Source organism: Pinus tabuliformis, chromosome X (assembly GCF_031772625.1).
Source record: "Pinus tabuliformis cultivar Carrire ecotype Pingquan chromosome X, CPIR1, whole genome shotgun sequence".
Lineage (NCBI taxonomy): Eukaryota > Viridiplantae > Streptophyta > Pinopsida > Pinales > Pinaceae > Pinus > Pinus tabuliformis.
The window spans coordinates 1039710535-1039729894 of NC_142308.1; the positions used below are offsets into that span (position 1 = coordinate 1039710535).

At 41.0% G+C, this 19360-nt stretch overlaps 1 pseudogene; it reads left to right on the forward strand.

Annotated features, from left to right (window-relative positions):
* The first annotated feature begins 796 nt into the window (after positions 1-796).
* LOC149143329 (20 kDa chaperonin, chloroplastic-like) overlaps positions 797-19360 on the forward strand; it is a 35713-nt pseudogene continuing 17149 nt past the window's right edge.

Sequence of the window (19360 nt, forward strand, 5' to 3'; positions counted from 1 at the left end):
TAGGAATGCTTTCATTTTGGAGTGGAAAGTATTGAACCTTGTTTGCGTTTCTATTATATGTGGTAGGTATTGGGAAATAATAGCGAAGCAGTGGCATTAATTCAATTGACAACTTTTCAGTTATGATTCATATGCTCTTCACAACACGCCTTTAATCATGCTTTCCATTTCCTTGCACCAAAGAATTGTTATGTCCACCATCTCACTATTCCAATTTGACTTTCACAACGCCTCTCTCTTCATACATTTCTTTAAATCTAACCTTTTAAAGGTATGCAACAGAACCAATAACCTAAGAAATTGATTCATACGCTCTTCACAACACGCCTTTAATATGCTTTCCATTTCCTTGCACCAAATAATTGTTATGTCCACCATCTCACTGTTACAATTTTGAATTTCACAATGCTTCTCTTGTCATAAATTTCTTTAAAACTCACTTTTTAAAGGTATGGAGCAGAACCAAGAACCTAAGAGCTTTGAGTCTAATATGTGTTTAAACATCAATAGATAGATGAATGCTTATAAATGATATGAGAAGATTGTTCCTTCACCTTGTGCATAAATCCATCAGGCAAAGAAACACAAAAGAAAGAAAGCCCTGCTGGTTGTAATATGTTCCACTTTTTTTCTCATCGGTTTAATTTATGAGTGTATTCAATTGACCCATGGTGAGGAATCTGGCCCTAATCATATTTTATCCTTAGATCTTGTTCGTAAGGTTTGCGACTCAACTTCCCACCATGACATCTATATGTAAACTTTTTGTCTATGTACAGGGTATATGTGGGCAAACATGACCGAGCCTGCAAGAATTGCAGTGGAGGTTAGCCGTGGCAAGGCCATTAGGTTTACCGAATTAATATGGATAGGTTACCGAATTAATATGGATATGAACAAAACAATGGTAAGTAACAACCTTGGTGCCCTTGAAGACTGCAAGAAACTAAGATTAATTTAATCCAATATCGACTATCAATGGACTCCATCTACATTGGTTTATTTTATTATTTTCATTGTTTTCAAAAAAATATATATTACCAATGAGTTGTAGTAGCTACAACCACCCTCCAAAATTTTGGCCTGCACCAATTTCAGAGCCTCCCTTGAGAGTTTCAATTGATGACTACACACACTTGGGTTCACTCCGTGAGATCATGTGAGTCTTCGCATCCGCCTTGCTTGTTCACTTCACCCAAGTTTTGCATGTTCATGTCAAATTCATGCTTGTGACCATGTTCTAGTCATGCTCAAAGTCTTCACTTCGTGTGTACTTGTTGTGTTTGCCATGAAAACATTTGTTGCACTCACACACAGAGTCACATTCACTGTTGTGCAAGTGTCTTCATGGTCGTCGAACGATCAATCACAAGTGCCATGCTTGTCACTTGTACCGTCAATTAGTCATGTTGAACATGTGTGTCTAGATGGTTTGAGTCGTCTTGTCGTTGGGTCATGCAAGTGTGTGTTTGCAGAATCACATATGCATGTTTCACTTGTTCACACGCTTAGTCATTTTGCAAAGTTCTGACGACCGAACTCCCCTTTGACATTTAGACCATCAACCTGCCATCGACTCAATCGACTCTGACCCAGAACAACACATAAGCACCAAGTAAGTCATTTCAAGTTGCGTTGCCTACAAGCAAACCAATGCACCTTCATGCTGGTCAACCAGAGAGTTTGACCTGGCAGCCACCGCGAGACTGACTCCCATCAAAAATTGCGCAGAGGATGCTGACCTTTCCTGCTTCACTGGCTGAGGAAATTACGTAGACATGCTGGATTGACACCCAGTTCCCTTCCCTATCTCCCTCAGAAAATTGTGCAGTTTTTCCAGCCAGGCCTCCCAATATTTGACTAGTTGCTCACCCAAAAAATTGCATAGTTTTCATGAGAAAGCTCTCTATTGTCCAACAGTCTACTCAGCTCAAAAAATGTGTAGAGGTGATCAGCAAGCCAGCCTCCCAACATCAACGCAATTTTTCCCGCCTGCATCTCCTGACAATAGACTTCCAGGTCCTTCCAAGAATTGCATAGTTTTTTATGCTAAGCTCCAGTAATGGACTGCTAGTTCCCCTCAGGAATTGCGCAATTTTTTATGCCAGTGAGCCAATAAAAAACTGCCAGTTCCCTCAAGAAATTTTGCAGTTTTTGTTGCTAGTGTCCCAATAACCAGCTGCCAGTTCCCTCTAGGAATTGCGCAGTTTTCGCTGCCAAGCTCCCACTGCCTGCTCGTTCCACAAAATACGTAGATTTTGCATGCCAAACCTTCCTACAGTCCAGACTGTTCCCCTCAAAAACTGAGAAATTTTGTCCTCCAGCTGAGCCAGACCTCACGGACAGTCACTTACGATTTGGATTTCCCATCTTCATCACCATGTGACTCTTGCGCAATTTTCATCAGCAATGCCCGAAGCCTCCATCCCGCCTCTCAACCTTGTTGCCTCTCTCGGTCACCTGCATCTAAAATGATCATGTATCATGGTATACTAGGAGATTTTTGGATTTGATGTCATCTCGTCATGAGTGACTGTAGGAACAGGTACAAAAACAAACATAGCGCGACAATGAATGGGATGAACGAAGGGAGCACATGTAGAAGGAAAAGTTCAGTAACGGACGAACAAACGATGCATGCAAAAAGAATTACTCGCGAACAAATGATCATGCAAATATGTGTTCATTGATGAATGGATGAGCAAACATGCAAGATGTGCTCACCTACAGACGAATGAAGGAACATGCACCTTTTTCGAACAAATGAACATATCAAGTATTCTAACATACAAGCAAGGAGCAACGTGCAAAATTAACATTAATTGAAACCACCATCGAAGACTCCCCGCACTTTTACATGCGGAGGTGAAGTTGTGATACACCATGATGACATCCATCACCCAGTAGCACTACAGCTCGACATGCACACCAGCAACGACACAAATGTACCATCATTATCATGTCAAATCATGTCATGAGTCATGTCATCCACATCCCTACTATGGGCCATACTGTTTATCAATGTAATGTAATGTGGAAGTCCAAGAGACCCACTTGTTGTACAAAGAGTCATTTAAAGTCGAAGAGTCATGGGAGTCAAACAGGCATGAGGGTAGTTGAACAACCACAAGAGTCAGTTTCACCCTTGGCTATAAATACCCCCTCATTTGTACATGCAAAGGAATTTTCACCTCAATTCCTCCCACAAAGCCTTGAGAGTCTGTAATCTTTTCTTTGAGGAGTAAGTAGTGGCTCCAACACCCTGCCCATGGGGTTAGTGATGTATGGTGTAACGATGTGTCTTGGAACTTTCGCTTAATTCAGAAGCCTGCTAATATCTCAACACATTTTTAGACATGTACTGTAACTGTTGTAAGACTAATCTTGAACACTTGTGATGCATGTTTCTTTAACCTGTGTTTCACACTTGAACTCATTCACTTGTTGTAATACATAATCTATCAATGAAAATGTGTTGCATATGTTGTTAACATTGTCCTACCCGTGGTGGATATCTCCCCAGACATCAGACAAACCTTTCACATTAAACTTGCTATAACAACCGTTGCACTCGCATGGACTCATCCGCTGAGTGTCGTACATGTTATCTTCCCTTTTGCGTTATGACTACCGCATCTCTGTGGACTATTCCTTTGGAATTTGTGCACATCCTGTTGTGTTGTGTGTTCCTAGCAGAGTTATGGCTTCCTCCCAACTAACCTGGGTCTCACTCCCACCTTCTCCCTCTAGAGTGAAAGAACCATTAACACAAGTAACACATACAATCACGAGGAAAGTGAACCTCTCTTCTCGAAGACAAAGCATACCACTCTCCTGTGCTAAAAAGAAATATTTGAGGAAAATCTTTAAGATAATGGCAACTGGGCCATCATACCAGATGGGACTCCCACACCAAAATTTGTGAGGTCTAGTTGGGACATCATACCGGGGTGATCCCCTGAATGTTGGTGGGTCTAGCACCGTTAACATTTCTAGCACTAGAAGGAAGGAAGCCAATTGTATATGGTTGAACATCCTCTCACACTCATTCATCAACTATTTGCTCAAGGCAGTAACTCACACTCCCTCTCACCTACATGTGACTCTGCAGTTGGTTACTCTTAACCTCCCAGGACTGAACACGGGATTCTGTATCATCACCTTCGCTCGGTCTGTCCCATCACTCGCTAGTTCGTGAAAGCAGTTGGACTGATCCCAGGCATATAACATCTTCCATACGCATCAAGGAAGCCAAAAGACACTCCTAGAGGAGTAGTTGTATCATCAGTGGAAGAAGTAGTCCTTGCCACACTTGAAGGTCTGGTAGAAGCTATTGAAGACAGAGAGGAACCTCCAATATTCCAGAAAAGAAAACAAGACACTCTTGTGATCTTGGGATCATACTCTGGTATAGGAGGCAAAGGGGAAGGAAGCGGAGGAGGTGAAGGTGAAGTTGAACCAACAGACTCAAAGATGGAACCGTCAGATTCTGAAAGAGAGGAAGAGGATGACAAAGAAGAAGAGATGGCTACCCCAAATTTGGAATGGATGGCTTAGGTACCATTGGCTCTCTTGGTTGTTCAGCATAAGATGTCGAAGCGAGCAAAGAGAATGAACATCAATTTTAACCCTGACAACATGGTGAAGGCAGAATATCACTTGGAAAACTTCTACTTACAGCTGCAGACCCTTGAGGTATGGTATGACGACATAGCATGTATATTGTTTCCATGTATCTTGGACGGTCACACAACTACATGGTATCACAACCTTCCACTGAACTCTATACAGAACTGGGGTGCATTCAAACACATGTTTCTTGAAAAGTTTGCTGATGAAAAGACCCCAGCCATGCTACTCAAAGAATTGGGAAGCCTGAAGATGGAGGGAAAAGAAAAAGTAAAAGACTTCAATCAAAGGTTTACACGCATCTTGAAAAAGTTTGCAGCAGACACTAAACCTCATGACTCCATCACTGTTGATTACTACACGTCTACCCTGCTGACCAGCATTGCACAGTTCATCAAGAGAGTTGTAAAACCAACACTCTTGGAAAGTTGTGAAGAGGCTATTGCTGTTGAGAAAGACCTATGCGCGATTGGAGTCATCAAGGACGATAAACCAACAAAGGACTCCAAATATCTGAGCAGGAAATCCGAAGCGATAGCGAGCAAGGGTAGAGACAAGGAAGCAACTGATATTGAAACCCTCACTCGCCTCGTCAAGAACTTGACTACGCAAGTGTTTGAGCTCAAACAATGGAAAACAGACACATCTACAAGCAGCCATATGCCCGGGTAGAGATAGGCAAGCGGCTCATCAGGCAACAATTAGTTTGCTCCAAAAACTACGCAAAAATCTATGTTCCAGGTCAAACAATGTGTAGATCCCAAGTTCTGTTCATTCCACGAAGAACATCATCCTGAGAAATCTTGTTCGGACTAGAAGAAAGTCGCAAACTCTGTATGCATTCATACACTTGATGTGGAAAACATTATGCAGGAGTAGCTGGAAGACACTGATGATGACGAAGAGGTTGCACCTCATGAACCATCAAGTTCTAGGCATGTGGTGAACGCGTATTAGTGCTTGCAAGAAATGTCGAAGATGAACATCAAGAAGCAGCACCAAAGAAAAATGATTGATACAATATCAAGAGTAAACTGGCTCCCCTTACACTTGGGGAAGCAGAAGAAAAGATGAGACTTCTGATGAGGAAGGCCGATCCACCGGCCACCCCAAAGCAGAAAACACAAAACAAGTCTGGGAAGACAGTGGTGGACAAGAGTACATTCATGAGCAGCAAGCTATAGAACACTCTGTCGGACAAAACGAACATCTATTCTACCCCATACACCTTGGTGAGTCTACCACCTTTGGACTACAACATTTTTTATGACATGAAGAAATATTGGGCGAACATCAATTTGTTTGAGTTAGCTAAGATCCAGAGTCAACGAGACATCCTGCTACGCGCATTGGGGCAGACAACAACAAACAGCGCAACACTTGCCAGCAAGGGAGAAAGAAAACCTCTCAAATCACTTTCTATTGTGCTCAACATTCTCTAGATGGAAGAAGAAAACTCAAGTTTCCCTCCATTCCTACTACCCTTTGAAATTTTTAACTACAATGTTCACAATTGCTTGGTTGATTCTAGCATGGCCACCAACGTCATGCCACTCTCCATTGCGAAGAAGATCAATGCACAATGGAGCGAGACATCCGCACGAATCATCCAACTTGATCGAACATTGATACCAACCATTGGTGAATTGTGAGATCTGATCATCCGGCTATCTCATGACAGTCGAGTTCACAAATGCATCAACATAGTTGTTGTGGACATACCCGAAGCATACGGTCTACTACTCAGTAGAGACTTGTCCAACAAGCTGGACAAGTATTTTGCTACAGAATGGTTCCACATGTGGCTTCCATACAAGTGAAATGTAGGTTTTAACCTTGTACAGAAATTACCTGCATACGAATTCTAAAACACAGAAAATAAACAATGCGTGAGCATAACAAATAAAACACATATACACAGATATCTTCCCCTGGATCCCAAAACCAGGACTACCAACTTGATTTCTCATGATTTTCTTTTAATGTTACAATACATATTTATACATGTCGAAGCATCCAATACCATGGACTGAAACCATCGCATCTAAAACCATGGACCGAAAACCATCGCGTCCAAAACCATGTGCGAAAATCATGCACAAAACCATAGGTAGGTCCGCCTAGCCTAATATACGGTCCAGAAAACAAAATTTTCTGGGGCGCTGCCTCAGACCCCATAGAGTGGGGTTACCTGCACCCCTCAAATCCCCTGTGACCCCCCCGCTACGCAATCAGTGCAACAAAGGGGGGGGTCCACCCCCCCTCTAACCCCCGAGTTAACTACGTGGGCTAGTCGTGGAAAGAATATAACACAACCCAACATTCTCCCACTTGTTGTTTTCTTTCCACAGGGGGCCACAAGAGAGCTTAGTCATATATCCAGCATTGTAACACTCATTGTTTCTCTACACCAAGAGAACTTCTTAGAGCTCACAAATTTTGTCAATGCATATGCAGTATTTTTCAAAGTGTCCACCTTTACCAGCAACACCTTTTTGTCTTCTATCATATCCCTCACAAAGTGATACTGAACATCAATGTGCTTTGTCTTTGAATGATATGCAGGGTTTTTTGCCAAGAAAATTTCACTTTGGCTGTCACAGTCTATCCTTATAGCTCGTTGTACTAACCCCATACTTGAACACAATCTCTGGCACCGAACTACTTCCTTGCTTGCATGAGTGGCCGCCATGTATTATGCCTCTGTAGTTGATAGTTCCACTACAGATTGTTTCTTACTCATCCAACTGACTGCACCTCGAAATAGGTTAAACACATACCCACTTGTAGATCTTCTCTGATCCAGATCTCCAGCCCAGTCTTCATCAACAAAGCCACGAATATCCAACACTTTGTCCAATCCTAGTCTTGCTTGGTAGCACAAACTGTAATCACTAGCAAATACCTAAAAACTCGCTTCACTTTTGTCCAGTGCTCCTTCCCTGGTTTTGACGTAAACCTATTCAATACTCCCACTGCATGTGCAATGTCTGGTCTAGTATATACCATTGCATACATCAAGCTACTGACTACACTTGTATATGGAACACGAGACATGTCCTCTTCCTCTTCTTGTGCCTTGGGACACTATTCAACAGATAAATTCACACCTACAGGAATAGGAGCCTTCACAGGTTTACTATCCTACATATTAAAGCTCTGCAGTATTGTCTCAACATACTTCCTCTGGTTTAACAAGAGCTTCCTCTTTGCCCGATCTCTTTTAATTTCCATCCCCAAAATATAGTTTGCAACACCAAGATCTTTCATGTCAAATTTGGAGGACAATTGGGTCTTCAAATCCTGGATAATTTCTTTGTCATTTCCAACCAACAACATATGATCCACATACAAGACCAGATAAATAACACAGTCACCAATTAATTTAAAATACACATAGTGATCTACTTTTATTTTAGTGAAGTCAAGTCCCTGTATAAATGTATCAAATTTCTGATACAACATCCTTGGTGACTGTTTTAACCCATACAAAGACTTCTTTAACTTGCATACCAGTTCTTTCTTACGCTTCACCGCAAAGCCTTCAGGTTGCTTCATGTAGATTTCCTCTTCCAGATGCCCATGAAGAAATGTTGTCTTCATATCCATCTGATCAAAAGCAATAGCAACAGATAAAATTAATCTAATAGAAGTTACCTTGGCAGTAGGAGAAAAAATATCACCAAAATCAATTCCCAACACCTCAGAATAACCTTTTGCTACCAAGCGAGCTTTGTATTTCTCCACCTTTCCTTCTGCATTTGTCTTCTTCTTGAACACCCATTTGCTACCAATGGGTTTCCTTCCAGCCAGAAACTCCACCAGATCCCAAGCCTCATTTTTGTGCAAATATGCCATTTCATCAACCATGGCCTCTTTCCAGAGTTTTCCATCCTCTTAATCTACTGCTTCCTTCATAGTTCCAGGATCATCTTCAGTAATAGATAAAGAAAAATTTGAACAAAAAACATATGGACTATACCTTTCTGACTGCCTTCTTTCTCGAACTGATCTTCTCACACCAAAAGTTTGTGGCTCTTCATCTTCTGATTCCTCCTCTGTTGTAGAGTATGATTCTTCCTTCTTAATCTCAAACTCTATCTTCTTAGGTTCCTTTGGCTGGACTTCATGTTTAATAACATCTTTTACCTCTCTGAACACCACATCTTGGTTGTACACAACCTTCCTTGTTACTGGGTTCCAAAGATTATAACCCTTTAAACCATCCTTATACCCAATAAAGATGCACTTTTCAGATTTACTATCCAACTTGGTTCATTTCTCCTTTGGAACATATACATATGCATCACATCCAAATACCCTTAGATGTGAAAGAGAGGGTTTCTTACCAGTGCATACCTCTTGTGTAGTCTTATCCTCCAACAGTGATGAAGGTGATCTGTTGACCAAGTAACATGCTGTCTCCACCGCCTCTGCCCAAAATTCTTGTCCTAACCTGGCACCACTGAGAATGCTTCTTGCCCTTTCCATCAACGTCTTGTTCAGTCTCTCCAACTCCATTTTGTGCAGGTGTGTATGGATTAGTCTTCTACCATGCTATACCACACTTCTTACAAAATTCTTCAAATTCCTTACTACAAAACTCTCCGCCATTATCTATCCTCAACACCTTTACCTTTTCCTTTGTCTGGTTTTCCACCAGAGCCTTAAATTCTTTAAAACTGTCAAACACTTCCAATTTCTTCTTAAGGAAATATATCCATGTATTCCTTGAGAAGTAACCTGTAAATGATACATAGTACACAAACTTAGCCAGTGATGGAACCTTCACAATTCCAAACACATCACTGTGCACAAGTTTTAATATTTGTTTCACCCTCTTACCACCAGAGGGGAAACTCACCCGATTCTGCTTCCCATATACACAATTTTCACACAAATCAAAATCAAGAGAGCTATTACTCATACCTTCTACCATACCTTTACCATGAAGTATTCGAAGGCCATTCTCTCTGATATGTCCAAGCCTTTGATGCGATAGCATGGTCTTCTCTCCAGAGACCACTAGATTTTCTACTCCACTTTCAGGAACCACAGAGCTGTTGCACCCATCAACAACAGTGCTACCTTGCAGCTTGTAGAGAGTTCCAATCCGAACTCCACATATCAATATCAGTGCTCCCCGAACCATCTTGTAGGTATCCTTCTCGAACACTATTTTTACACCTGCATCATCCAGCTTGCTTACAGAAATCAGATTTTTAGCCAATGCAGGAATATGTAGAACACCTGGAAGTTTTGTAACCCTTCCACCTTGCAATTTCAACTTTACTTTTCCATGACCAACGATTCTAGCCTTACTATCATCCCTTAAGAAGACATCACCACCATCATATTTCTCATACTCGCAGAACCACTCTCTATGGGGAGTGAAGTGAAAGGATGCACCTGAGTCAATCAACCATGCCTCATGATCTACATGTGTACTTGAAGAAGCCAAGTACACATCCCACCTTCATCTGAGGTGGTTTTCGCCTCTGCAGAAGGTGCATCATCAGATCCCTTTCCTTTATCAGGAGCTTTAGATTTACAGTCCCTTTTGTAGTGCCCTTCTTTTCCACATTTCCAGCACACCACCTTTACAGGTTTTCCTAGAGATTTAAATCTCCCTCTAGATTTAGATCGCCCACTCGATGACTTATTTTTGTTTCTGTTCTGGGACCGTCCTCGTACAGACAAGGCATCACCATTCTGGCTCTCCATATTTTTCCATCTTATCTCCTCCATCAGCAAGGATAAGACTATTTTATCAGACTACAAGGCATTTGTATTTCTACCTATTGCAATAACCAGAATATCCCACGAATCTGGTAGAGAACACAACAAACCGATGCACTTATCTTCATCTGAAATTTTCATACAACAAATAATAACTGACTTACCACAGTATTAAATGCCTTCAGATGCTCTATCACTGAGTCTCCATCTTTCATCCTCAGGTTATACAACGTTTTCCACAGGAACAGTTTATTCACCAAAGACTTAGATTGGTACAAAGTCCCTAACTTGTCCCACAGAGCCTTCATCGTAGCTTCCCCTGATACATTCAACAATACTAAATCTGAGACACATAATCGTATTGTTCTCTTTGCCTTCTGATCCAAATTCTTCCATTTTTTATCGTACACTCCCGATTGTTCTCTTTGCCTTCTGATCCAACTTCTTCCATTTTTTATCGTACACTCCCGTTGGTTTAGTACTCGGATCTACCGCGATCCACTAATCTTTATCCACCAACAGATCCTCTATCTTAAGTTTCCACAACTCAAAACTCTGACCATTAAATTTCTCGATCTCTATCTTTCCACTGCTTGCCATCTTCTTTCACCACCAGAATCAATCTTACAGATCTCCCACTGAACAGGGTCTACCACAAGCACGAGCGAAACCCCTCAGCAACAAAGGAGTCCCCTTGAAGCCAAAACAACTCCAATACTAAATGTAGGTTTTAACCTTGTACAAAAATTATCTGCATACAAATTCTAAAACATAGAAAATAAACAATGCGATAGCATAACACATAAAACACATATACATAGAGATTTTACCTTGGATCCCAAAACTGAGACTACCAACTTGATTTTTCATTATTTTCTTTCAATGTTACAATACATATTTATACATGCCGGAGCATCCAATACCATGGACCGAAAACCATCGTGTCCAAAACCATGTGCGAAAATCATGCACAAAACCATAGGTAGGTCCACCCAACCTAATATAGGGTCCAGAAAACAAAATTTTCTGGGGCGCTTCCCCAGACCTGATAGAGTGGGTTTACCTGCACCCCTCAAACCCCCTGTGACCCCCCCACTATGCAATCGGCGCAATGACGGGGGGGCGGACCCCCCGGTCAACTACGTGGGATAGTCGTGGAAAGAATATAACACAACCCAACAGGAAAATGCAACCAAATCAAGGTATTATCCAAGAGGTATATGAAGCACAATATTACCCCCCTTAATGGTGAGAATGAACCGTTGGCCTTCGCAGAACTCATGTTTGGCAACTAGCTCCTAGAAACAACATTGGGGTGTTATCCTGCACGACTAACTCCAACCCCACCAGACACGCAGTTGGGACTCCTTATTTTCCCAACTGATGGTAATGAAACTTGTATAGTACACTGTACCAATAGCAGCAGTAGCTGTAGCAACAGTAGTAGTAGAAGTACTAGCACGTCAAACGGCTTGTGTACAAAAAAGTTGTGGGCTATGGATTTTGATGAATCAAAGACACATCACGGCTCAAGGACTGGGTATATCTCAGTCGCCAAAAACAACAGAAAATGCATGATTTCAAGCTGCTTGAAGTTCAAGTGCACAAACAACATTGTTGATAATGAAGCACTTGTGTTGGGCTTACAAAGGACCATCAGCCTCAACCTAGTCGCACTCAAGGTGATACTGCACCCCGTGAAAAATGTTGATGCTTTCAAGGACACAACAGCTGATGGAGATGAGCATGAGCACCCCCTAAAAGCTACAGCTGATGGAAAGAAATGAAACGCCATCCCCAAGGGTGTGGTTTCTCTCAAAAATATCTATGACTTGCAAAAATTCTGTCAAGGGCCAAGAAACAACAGAACCCACAGGTCCACCACTACAAATGAATAGAGTAACTTGGCAACCAATCACGATTCGAAGATAGTCAGTCTTGCTACAAACTTCACACCATAGGAGCTACAAGCTTTTGACCGCTTGATCAAACAGTACCTATATGTGTCCGCGTGGGCAAATGATGACCTGAGTACATACGACATGAGAATAATCCAACATGGGATTCCCGGTAAAGGAGGAGCCAAGCCATTACAATGAAATCTAGGTAAAACACATATGTCGTTTGAACTCCTTATACAAAAAAAATTGACCGAGATTTTGGATGATTGGATTATTTACAAAGTTCTTCATCATACATGGGTTTCTAATTTAAGTTTTCCACATAAGAAATCTAGGGAAATCCACTTATGCATTGATTTCAGAGACTTGAACCACTCCCAAAATAAAAACAACTACCCTATGCTATCATATGAACCTATGTTGCATGCAGTATCTGAAGCAGTGGTGTCATCTTCACTTAAAGGTCTTTTGGAATACCACAAAGTTCTGATAGCAAAATTCGGTAGCCTAATACTGGTCCGTGAGAAGTTTGGCACACACACACATCATCTACATTCACTTGACGGGAGGGTTGACAACTGTTATAGACATATTTGGGAACTGCAACCCCAATCACATATGTCCATAAATCAAGGGCTTCTAAACCCCTAAAAGTGTTGTTTCAAACCCTAAAGGATCAAGGTAAACTGATTACATCATTTCCCAGAATTTCTCCCTGAAAAGCTACTCACAACTGGTCAAAACTGGACCATACAGACTGCTCCATGCTCAGGATGTGATGCATCTCACCTACTACACACAAAGGGTACGATGCATACTGAAAAACCCTTCTGTAGGGTGTGATGAGCTAGGGCAGACAAATGGCAGAGGCAGTTTTCTAGGCGGAGACCTAGAGAATCTTCTAGAAACTGCTCATATGACACTTGCCTCTCTGAATTCGCCCAGGGATGAGTAAGAGATCATGAAATCTCCAAGTGGAACCAATAAATATCATAGAAATGACACTAATCAAAATCCCAGAAGCTGACTCACCCCCCTACAAATATTTATATATGGATCCCTCATCCTAGAGATCCAAAGGCTGGAATTTTGTATTTTGTAAGGAAGTGTTATTGGTTTCTCTGTAAAGTGTTGTGTTGTTGGGTGATCTAGCTTTTCATGAGGTGAAGAGGGCTTTCATGCTGGGAGGATGATGTTGGATCAGATAGTTGGGTTGTAATACTCTCTTGTACTACTTCTATCAATGAAGCTATTTGAGTTTTCCTCCATATACTTGTATATTTTTGAATCTTGTATTTGTGTATGCATTTGTATGGTTAATGTACATCTGATTCTACATTGTTTATGGTTATAGATCTTTATGCTTTGATGGTATTTTGCTGCTTTGACTCTACAAGTGTTCTTTGAAGCGGGACAAGTGAGAAAGGAGTGGCGAAAGCTCTATCAAAGGAGAGAGGAAACAAGCAAGGAGCCAAGCGAAAGACTAAGGTTGGTGCTCTCTGCTTCTCTCTCATCTATCTCTCATAAAGGAAAACACAAGTTACTTTGAATTGTTTGTTTCTAAGATAGCTACCCGTCTTAGTGGGACTAGTAGATCTAAATAGACACTAGTTTTCCCAGAAACAAAATGGCGACTCCGCTGGGGAGCGAATAGTTTGTTTGTTTGTTACTGTTGTTTGCTTTATAAACTATAGACGGAGCCTGAAGTTAAGCCAGCTAGCCTTCAAACTGCTTTTGCTATGTAACTCCAAAGTAGATCAACACTACTTCATTCAATCTCCGGGTTGGTTTATGAACTGAACATCTGACTTGCAAACATCCTAAGAGCCCTAGTGGTAGCTCAATAACCTCATTAGATCAGCCCCTATACTTTGTGTTTACTGCCTATCATAAGCTCAGCCTAAATCCCTGAACTTAGCTACAAACTGTGGGTAAAAACCAATCTTAGTATCGTCCCTGGACCATCGCACTTTCTCTCATTGGCAGACGCATCGCACCTCCTGTGTGTTGCAGGTGAGATGCATCCCTATTTCCTTGTGTTATAGGTGTGATGATTGAATGAGACTGTTTCTCTCTCCAGATTTTGGTTTTTTCTTCATTGTTTTCAGCTCTATTTAGTAGTTTTGTTGTCTATGATCAGTATATCACTGTTGAAACCTTCTTCCTTTACATTATTCAGCCTCCATTGATAAGGAATTGTGAATGTTTTTTATGTATTTTTCATCATTTACAGTCCTCCTTTGCAAAAAGTAGCTTAATCAAACTGTCGTCTTTTGATTTGAAAGTGTCGCAACTGTCATTTTCAGTCAAGGAAAAGAGTGTCGTAAAGTCTTCCTCTTTTAGATAGTCGATTACACTTTTGCCATTGTATTTGATTTGAATTGTCAATTCTTTGAAGTGTCGAAAATAGTTTTCCATTCAAAAGTGAAAGTGTCGTCTTAGTCTTCCTTTCGTTTTGAAAAGAAATTGCTAAAGTGTCACTTTGAAGAAAAGTAGTTCAGATCTGTACTTAGTTTTCTTTTTGTCATTCTCACATTAAGGAAGCGGAAAAAAAAATACATGCATGTGCATTTGCATTTAGACTGCTTGCGGAATTTGATTTAGGAAAGTGCATTTAGTGTGTGCTCTATGCTCTTTGCTGAAAGAAAAATCATAATCTTCTTTCTTTTGTAGCTAGGATTTTCATTGCTAAAAGAACATAAACGACTGTTTATCATTTTAGATTGCATATTTAGGAATTGTACATCTACATCACGCGGTGAACCTTGAAAGGCAAACTTCTTAAGAAATATAACCTGTAAAATAAACTTCAATGAACATAAAAACTCTTTGGAACCTAATGCACAACATATAGAAGTCTAGGCTAGAGACGTATTCTGACGTCGTAAACCCTGGTAACTATCGTTTTCATCGTAGGTTGGGTGATTCCTCCTATTTGATACGACAAGTGCCAGTACGGACTTGTGCTCCCATGTACCATCGAGTATATATTGGGAGACCACAATACGTTGATATCCTTTATCCTTAGGAAGCCGTGTCTGCCACCCTATCTATCACAATGCACTGAACATAGCATTCAGGAAGATTGATTGCCATACGTAAAGTCTTCGGTAATTTCTCTTTAATTTACCACAGAGGTGTATATTGCAGTTTTTCGATTGGTTTGGTAATCCCTCTGTCTAGATTTCCAGAGTAGTCACTTTCATTCCTTTTCGATTCCTTAAAAGAAAAGGTCCATCTGAGCACTTTTCACTTTAGGCTCATTAAAAATCGAAGGCGACTAGAGTCACCTTTAGCTTTTTCTCGACTCTTAAAAATTGAAAAAGAAAGTTGTGTCAAAGCATCATAAAATTCATTTAATTCGGAATAACATCCCTGTTCTTTCATTGATCTTAGGTTGAGGTAATGGAGTCCACCAATCAAGGAATCCCTCTTGATGGGAATCCTAGTCCTTTTCCTTCTTTCGGAAATATTGGTGCTCCTCATATGGCTACATTGTCCCTTCTGGGAATTACAATTGGCCTGCCAGTATGGCTGTTCTCAACCTCTGTCGTTCAAAATACCGTGATTCCTCTGCAATCAAATCAACCTTTGGTTGATCCTAAAGTTGACCCTTTGCCTTCTTCCTCGTTTGTTTCTCCCTCCCCCTCTTCCTCTTTGCTTGGTGAAAGTATTGGTGCTATTAACTAGGTGGCTAAGAAGAAGAAGAAAGGGAAGAAGAAGAAGAAGAAGCCAATTCAGCAAGGGGGAAACCAAGCAACCATTGCTTCGAATGCAACATCTAATGAAAATCCGTCCATTAAGCCACAAAAAGTCAAATATCCATGCATAATCTGTGCGGAAGACCATCTCCATCAAAATTGTCCTTATTTTCCTTGGATCTTGAAAAAATGGTCTTCCTGTTCACACCCTCTGGTGTCATCAACCTCTGGTGATCATGTTGGTAACACTCCATCAACTAGTAATAGTGAAGTTCATGGATAGAAAAGAAAGGTAAAAGTTCCATGTAGGTTATGTGAAGGAATACACCCCTTTCACCTTTGTCCTTATCTGGATGAAGCCAAAAGAGTCTTGGATAATCATCCTGCTTCACCGCACCGACTATCTCTAAATCCTTCACTAGTTGATGAACCGACTGACCAAAACCAACCGTCGGTCGAAACCGCTCTCTCTGAAAGTGAATCCTATGAGTCTATACCCGACCAAAATCAACAGATCGAGGTAACAGTTGAATCGATTTCACATTCAGCTGATTGGACCTTTCCCAAAGAGAGTGAAAATGATACCACTCAAGTTATTTTTGTTACCTCAGATTCAAATGAGCTTGGGGGTAGTCCACCTGTTCCAGCAAGACAGGAGGAAAATCCTCCAGTTCTCGTAACTCAAGGGGTTAATTCTCCTGTTTCTACGGTGCCCCCTCCAAGTAGTCTAGTTACTTCCTTCGATTGGAATCAACTGGCAGAATCTCGCCTTCCTTCTTATGTGCCTTTCCAGATCATAGTACAAGTTTGTAACATGATTGTATCTAGTGCTATTATAGATGAAGGTGCATCAATGAGTATCCTTTCCTCAACTGCCTGGTAAGCTTTCGGTTCACCGCCGCTTGTGCCTGTTACACAGAATTTGTTGGGCTTTAACAAAGGAACCAGTCAACATTTAGGGATCCTTCCTCAGTTACCTATCACTTTGGGAGGAAAAACTGTTTACTTGAGCATGATGGTAGTCCAAGGGCTGTTAGATTACAATCTACTCCTTGGACGTGACTATGTTTATCACATGGGAGCTATTGTTTCAACACTCTTTCGAGTGATTTGTTTCCCGCATGAAGGCAGGATTGTCACCATTGAGCAACTTTCATTTTCTGGTCCAAATATGGCTCCTAGTCAACTATCTTCCTTAAATGGGCCTTTTGTACCAATGGTATCATCCCCGCCATGAATTAATTATGTGGCAACCAGTTCCATACCTACATCAACTGACGATCAATTCAGTGATGTTGTACACCATGTACTGGGGGCATTGGAACCAGAGTTCTCCTTCATGACCTCTTACGGGTGATTCGGAATGGAACCAGAGTTCTCCTTCATGATCAGGGAGCATGAGGATAGTTCTTTTACTATGTCAACCTCATTAAAAAATGAAACAACTCCCTTTCCAAATTGAGTCTTTGATTACGATCTCGTAAAATCCAAGTCGAGTCTTTCAAAGATCTCGAAGGTAAACCTTCATTCCAACCACCATGTTGAATGCAATGAAGCTTGGGGGGCATGCACCTCGATTTGCGTCATTATGTTGGGGGCATGAAAACTTATAACAAGCATAGTTTTTTCGTTTTAAGCTTGTGTAAACATGAAACCGAAAACGAGCAGGTTTACGCGAAGTTCAAGCTTGTTAAAAAATAAACCTAGCAACGAGTAGGTTTACGCGAAGTTCAAGCTCGTTAAAAAATAAACCTAGCAATGAGCATATGTTACCCCAGCGTTCAAGCTCATTAAAAAATGAACCCACCTTCGGTAAATAACCTTTGTGATCGCATTGCAATCAACTTTTGAGGCTTGGTCGTGTTCTTACCATCACCTCCACTTTTTAGCCGATCATATGCTTCCACTTGATTGTTTACCATTTTGAGGAACAGCTGCAATGAGTGATTCTATTATCCACCTTCTTTAGACTACCATGATTGAAAAGTTCCAAACTTACCTAGAACCAGCTGCTACCCGAAAACATCACTCGTTCCTAAAAAACGAGTCTCTTTTAAGCTCTTTTTAGACTCGTAAAATATAAAAATATTGTCGAGCAATTGGCCTCTCCAGCTCGTTAAAGTGATTGGAAGTGCCATCCCTCCTCTAGATTTTAATATTTTTGGACCTAAGGGATCATTACACAAAAATATCGAGCGCTTGTCTTTTTCGGCTCGTTAAAGTGATCGGAAAAGTCATCCCTTTCATATTATTTTATACTTTTTTAGACTTAAGGGATTATACTATGAAAAAGGATTACTGGAGTTTCCTTTCCGTCTCTTTTCAGACTCTCTAAAACTGAAAAGGACCGAGTTATCTTTGTCGTTAAACTCGTTAAAACAATAGCAAAAAACTTGTCCATACAGACAAGAGCGAGTTTCACTGTCGCTAGGCTTGCTAAAACATAGCGACAAGTTTGCCCGAAGGGAAAATTATAGAACAAGCATATGTTATCCTCCTCAAGATTGACAAAAATAAAGAGGTACTGGTCAACAATGACTGGGGAAAAAGGGAAGAAAACTTGAAGAACTTCATTGGTAGCAGGTCGCTCTTGAACATGACACTTTCACTCCGTCACCATGATTGAGTCGGGTTGGGTTATTCCGTTCACCGGTCATATCACCATTGGTCCTCCGTACCATCCATTTTTGGGGTTAACGCTACCAATCCATTTCAGTGTCGCTGATATGTTCAAGAGAAGTCGCTCAGAGAATTCACCAACCCAGCTAACGCCTCATCCGCTGCAATACCTTTACGCTCCATTCTTTCATGACCGCCACCCTAAACCTTGTATCATCAGATTGTTTTCACCTCCACAAAATCATTTGCTATGTTCCATTTCGTAGATGTGATATTCATTAAGGCCCTCCTACGACGGGTCACTTCTTATCGACATCAGCTCATTATCCAGGAAGTTGACTTAGGAACAACCCTTTCAGTACTTTGAAGCTTGCATGCCTCAATGGCAAGTTTCTCACTTCCAGCAACAGGTTTACATCAATGGCCTTTAACCGAAATATTTTACGTGGTGTTTGACATCAACTCATATTTTCGCACCATGTAAATTGTATTGTAGTACCTTGAGGGTCATTATCATTATCGATGATTCCTCTCGCACCTGTTAATAGCTTACATCATTGGCTAGTAATCAGGCGATGTCTTTCCATGTTCGACGTCAGAACATATTTTCACATGGATCGACTTGTACATCGGGCAAAGATTGAACAAGTTTGAAGACCCTAGATCTAGTTTCATCCATCCGGGCTGTGATATATTCAGGAAAATAAAGACATCAAATGTACCCCATAGCTGCACAGATAATCATCCGAGCTACGGGATGATGCCTCTACC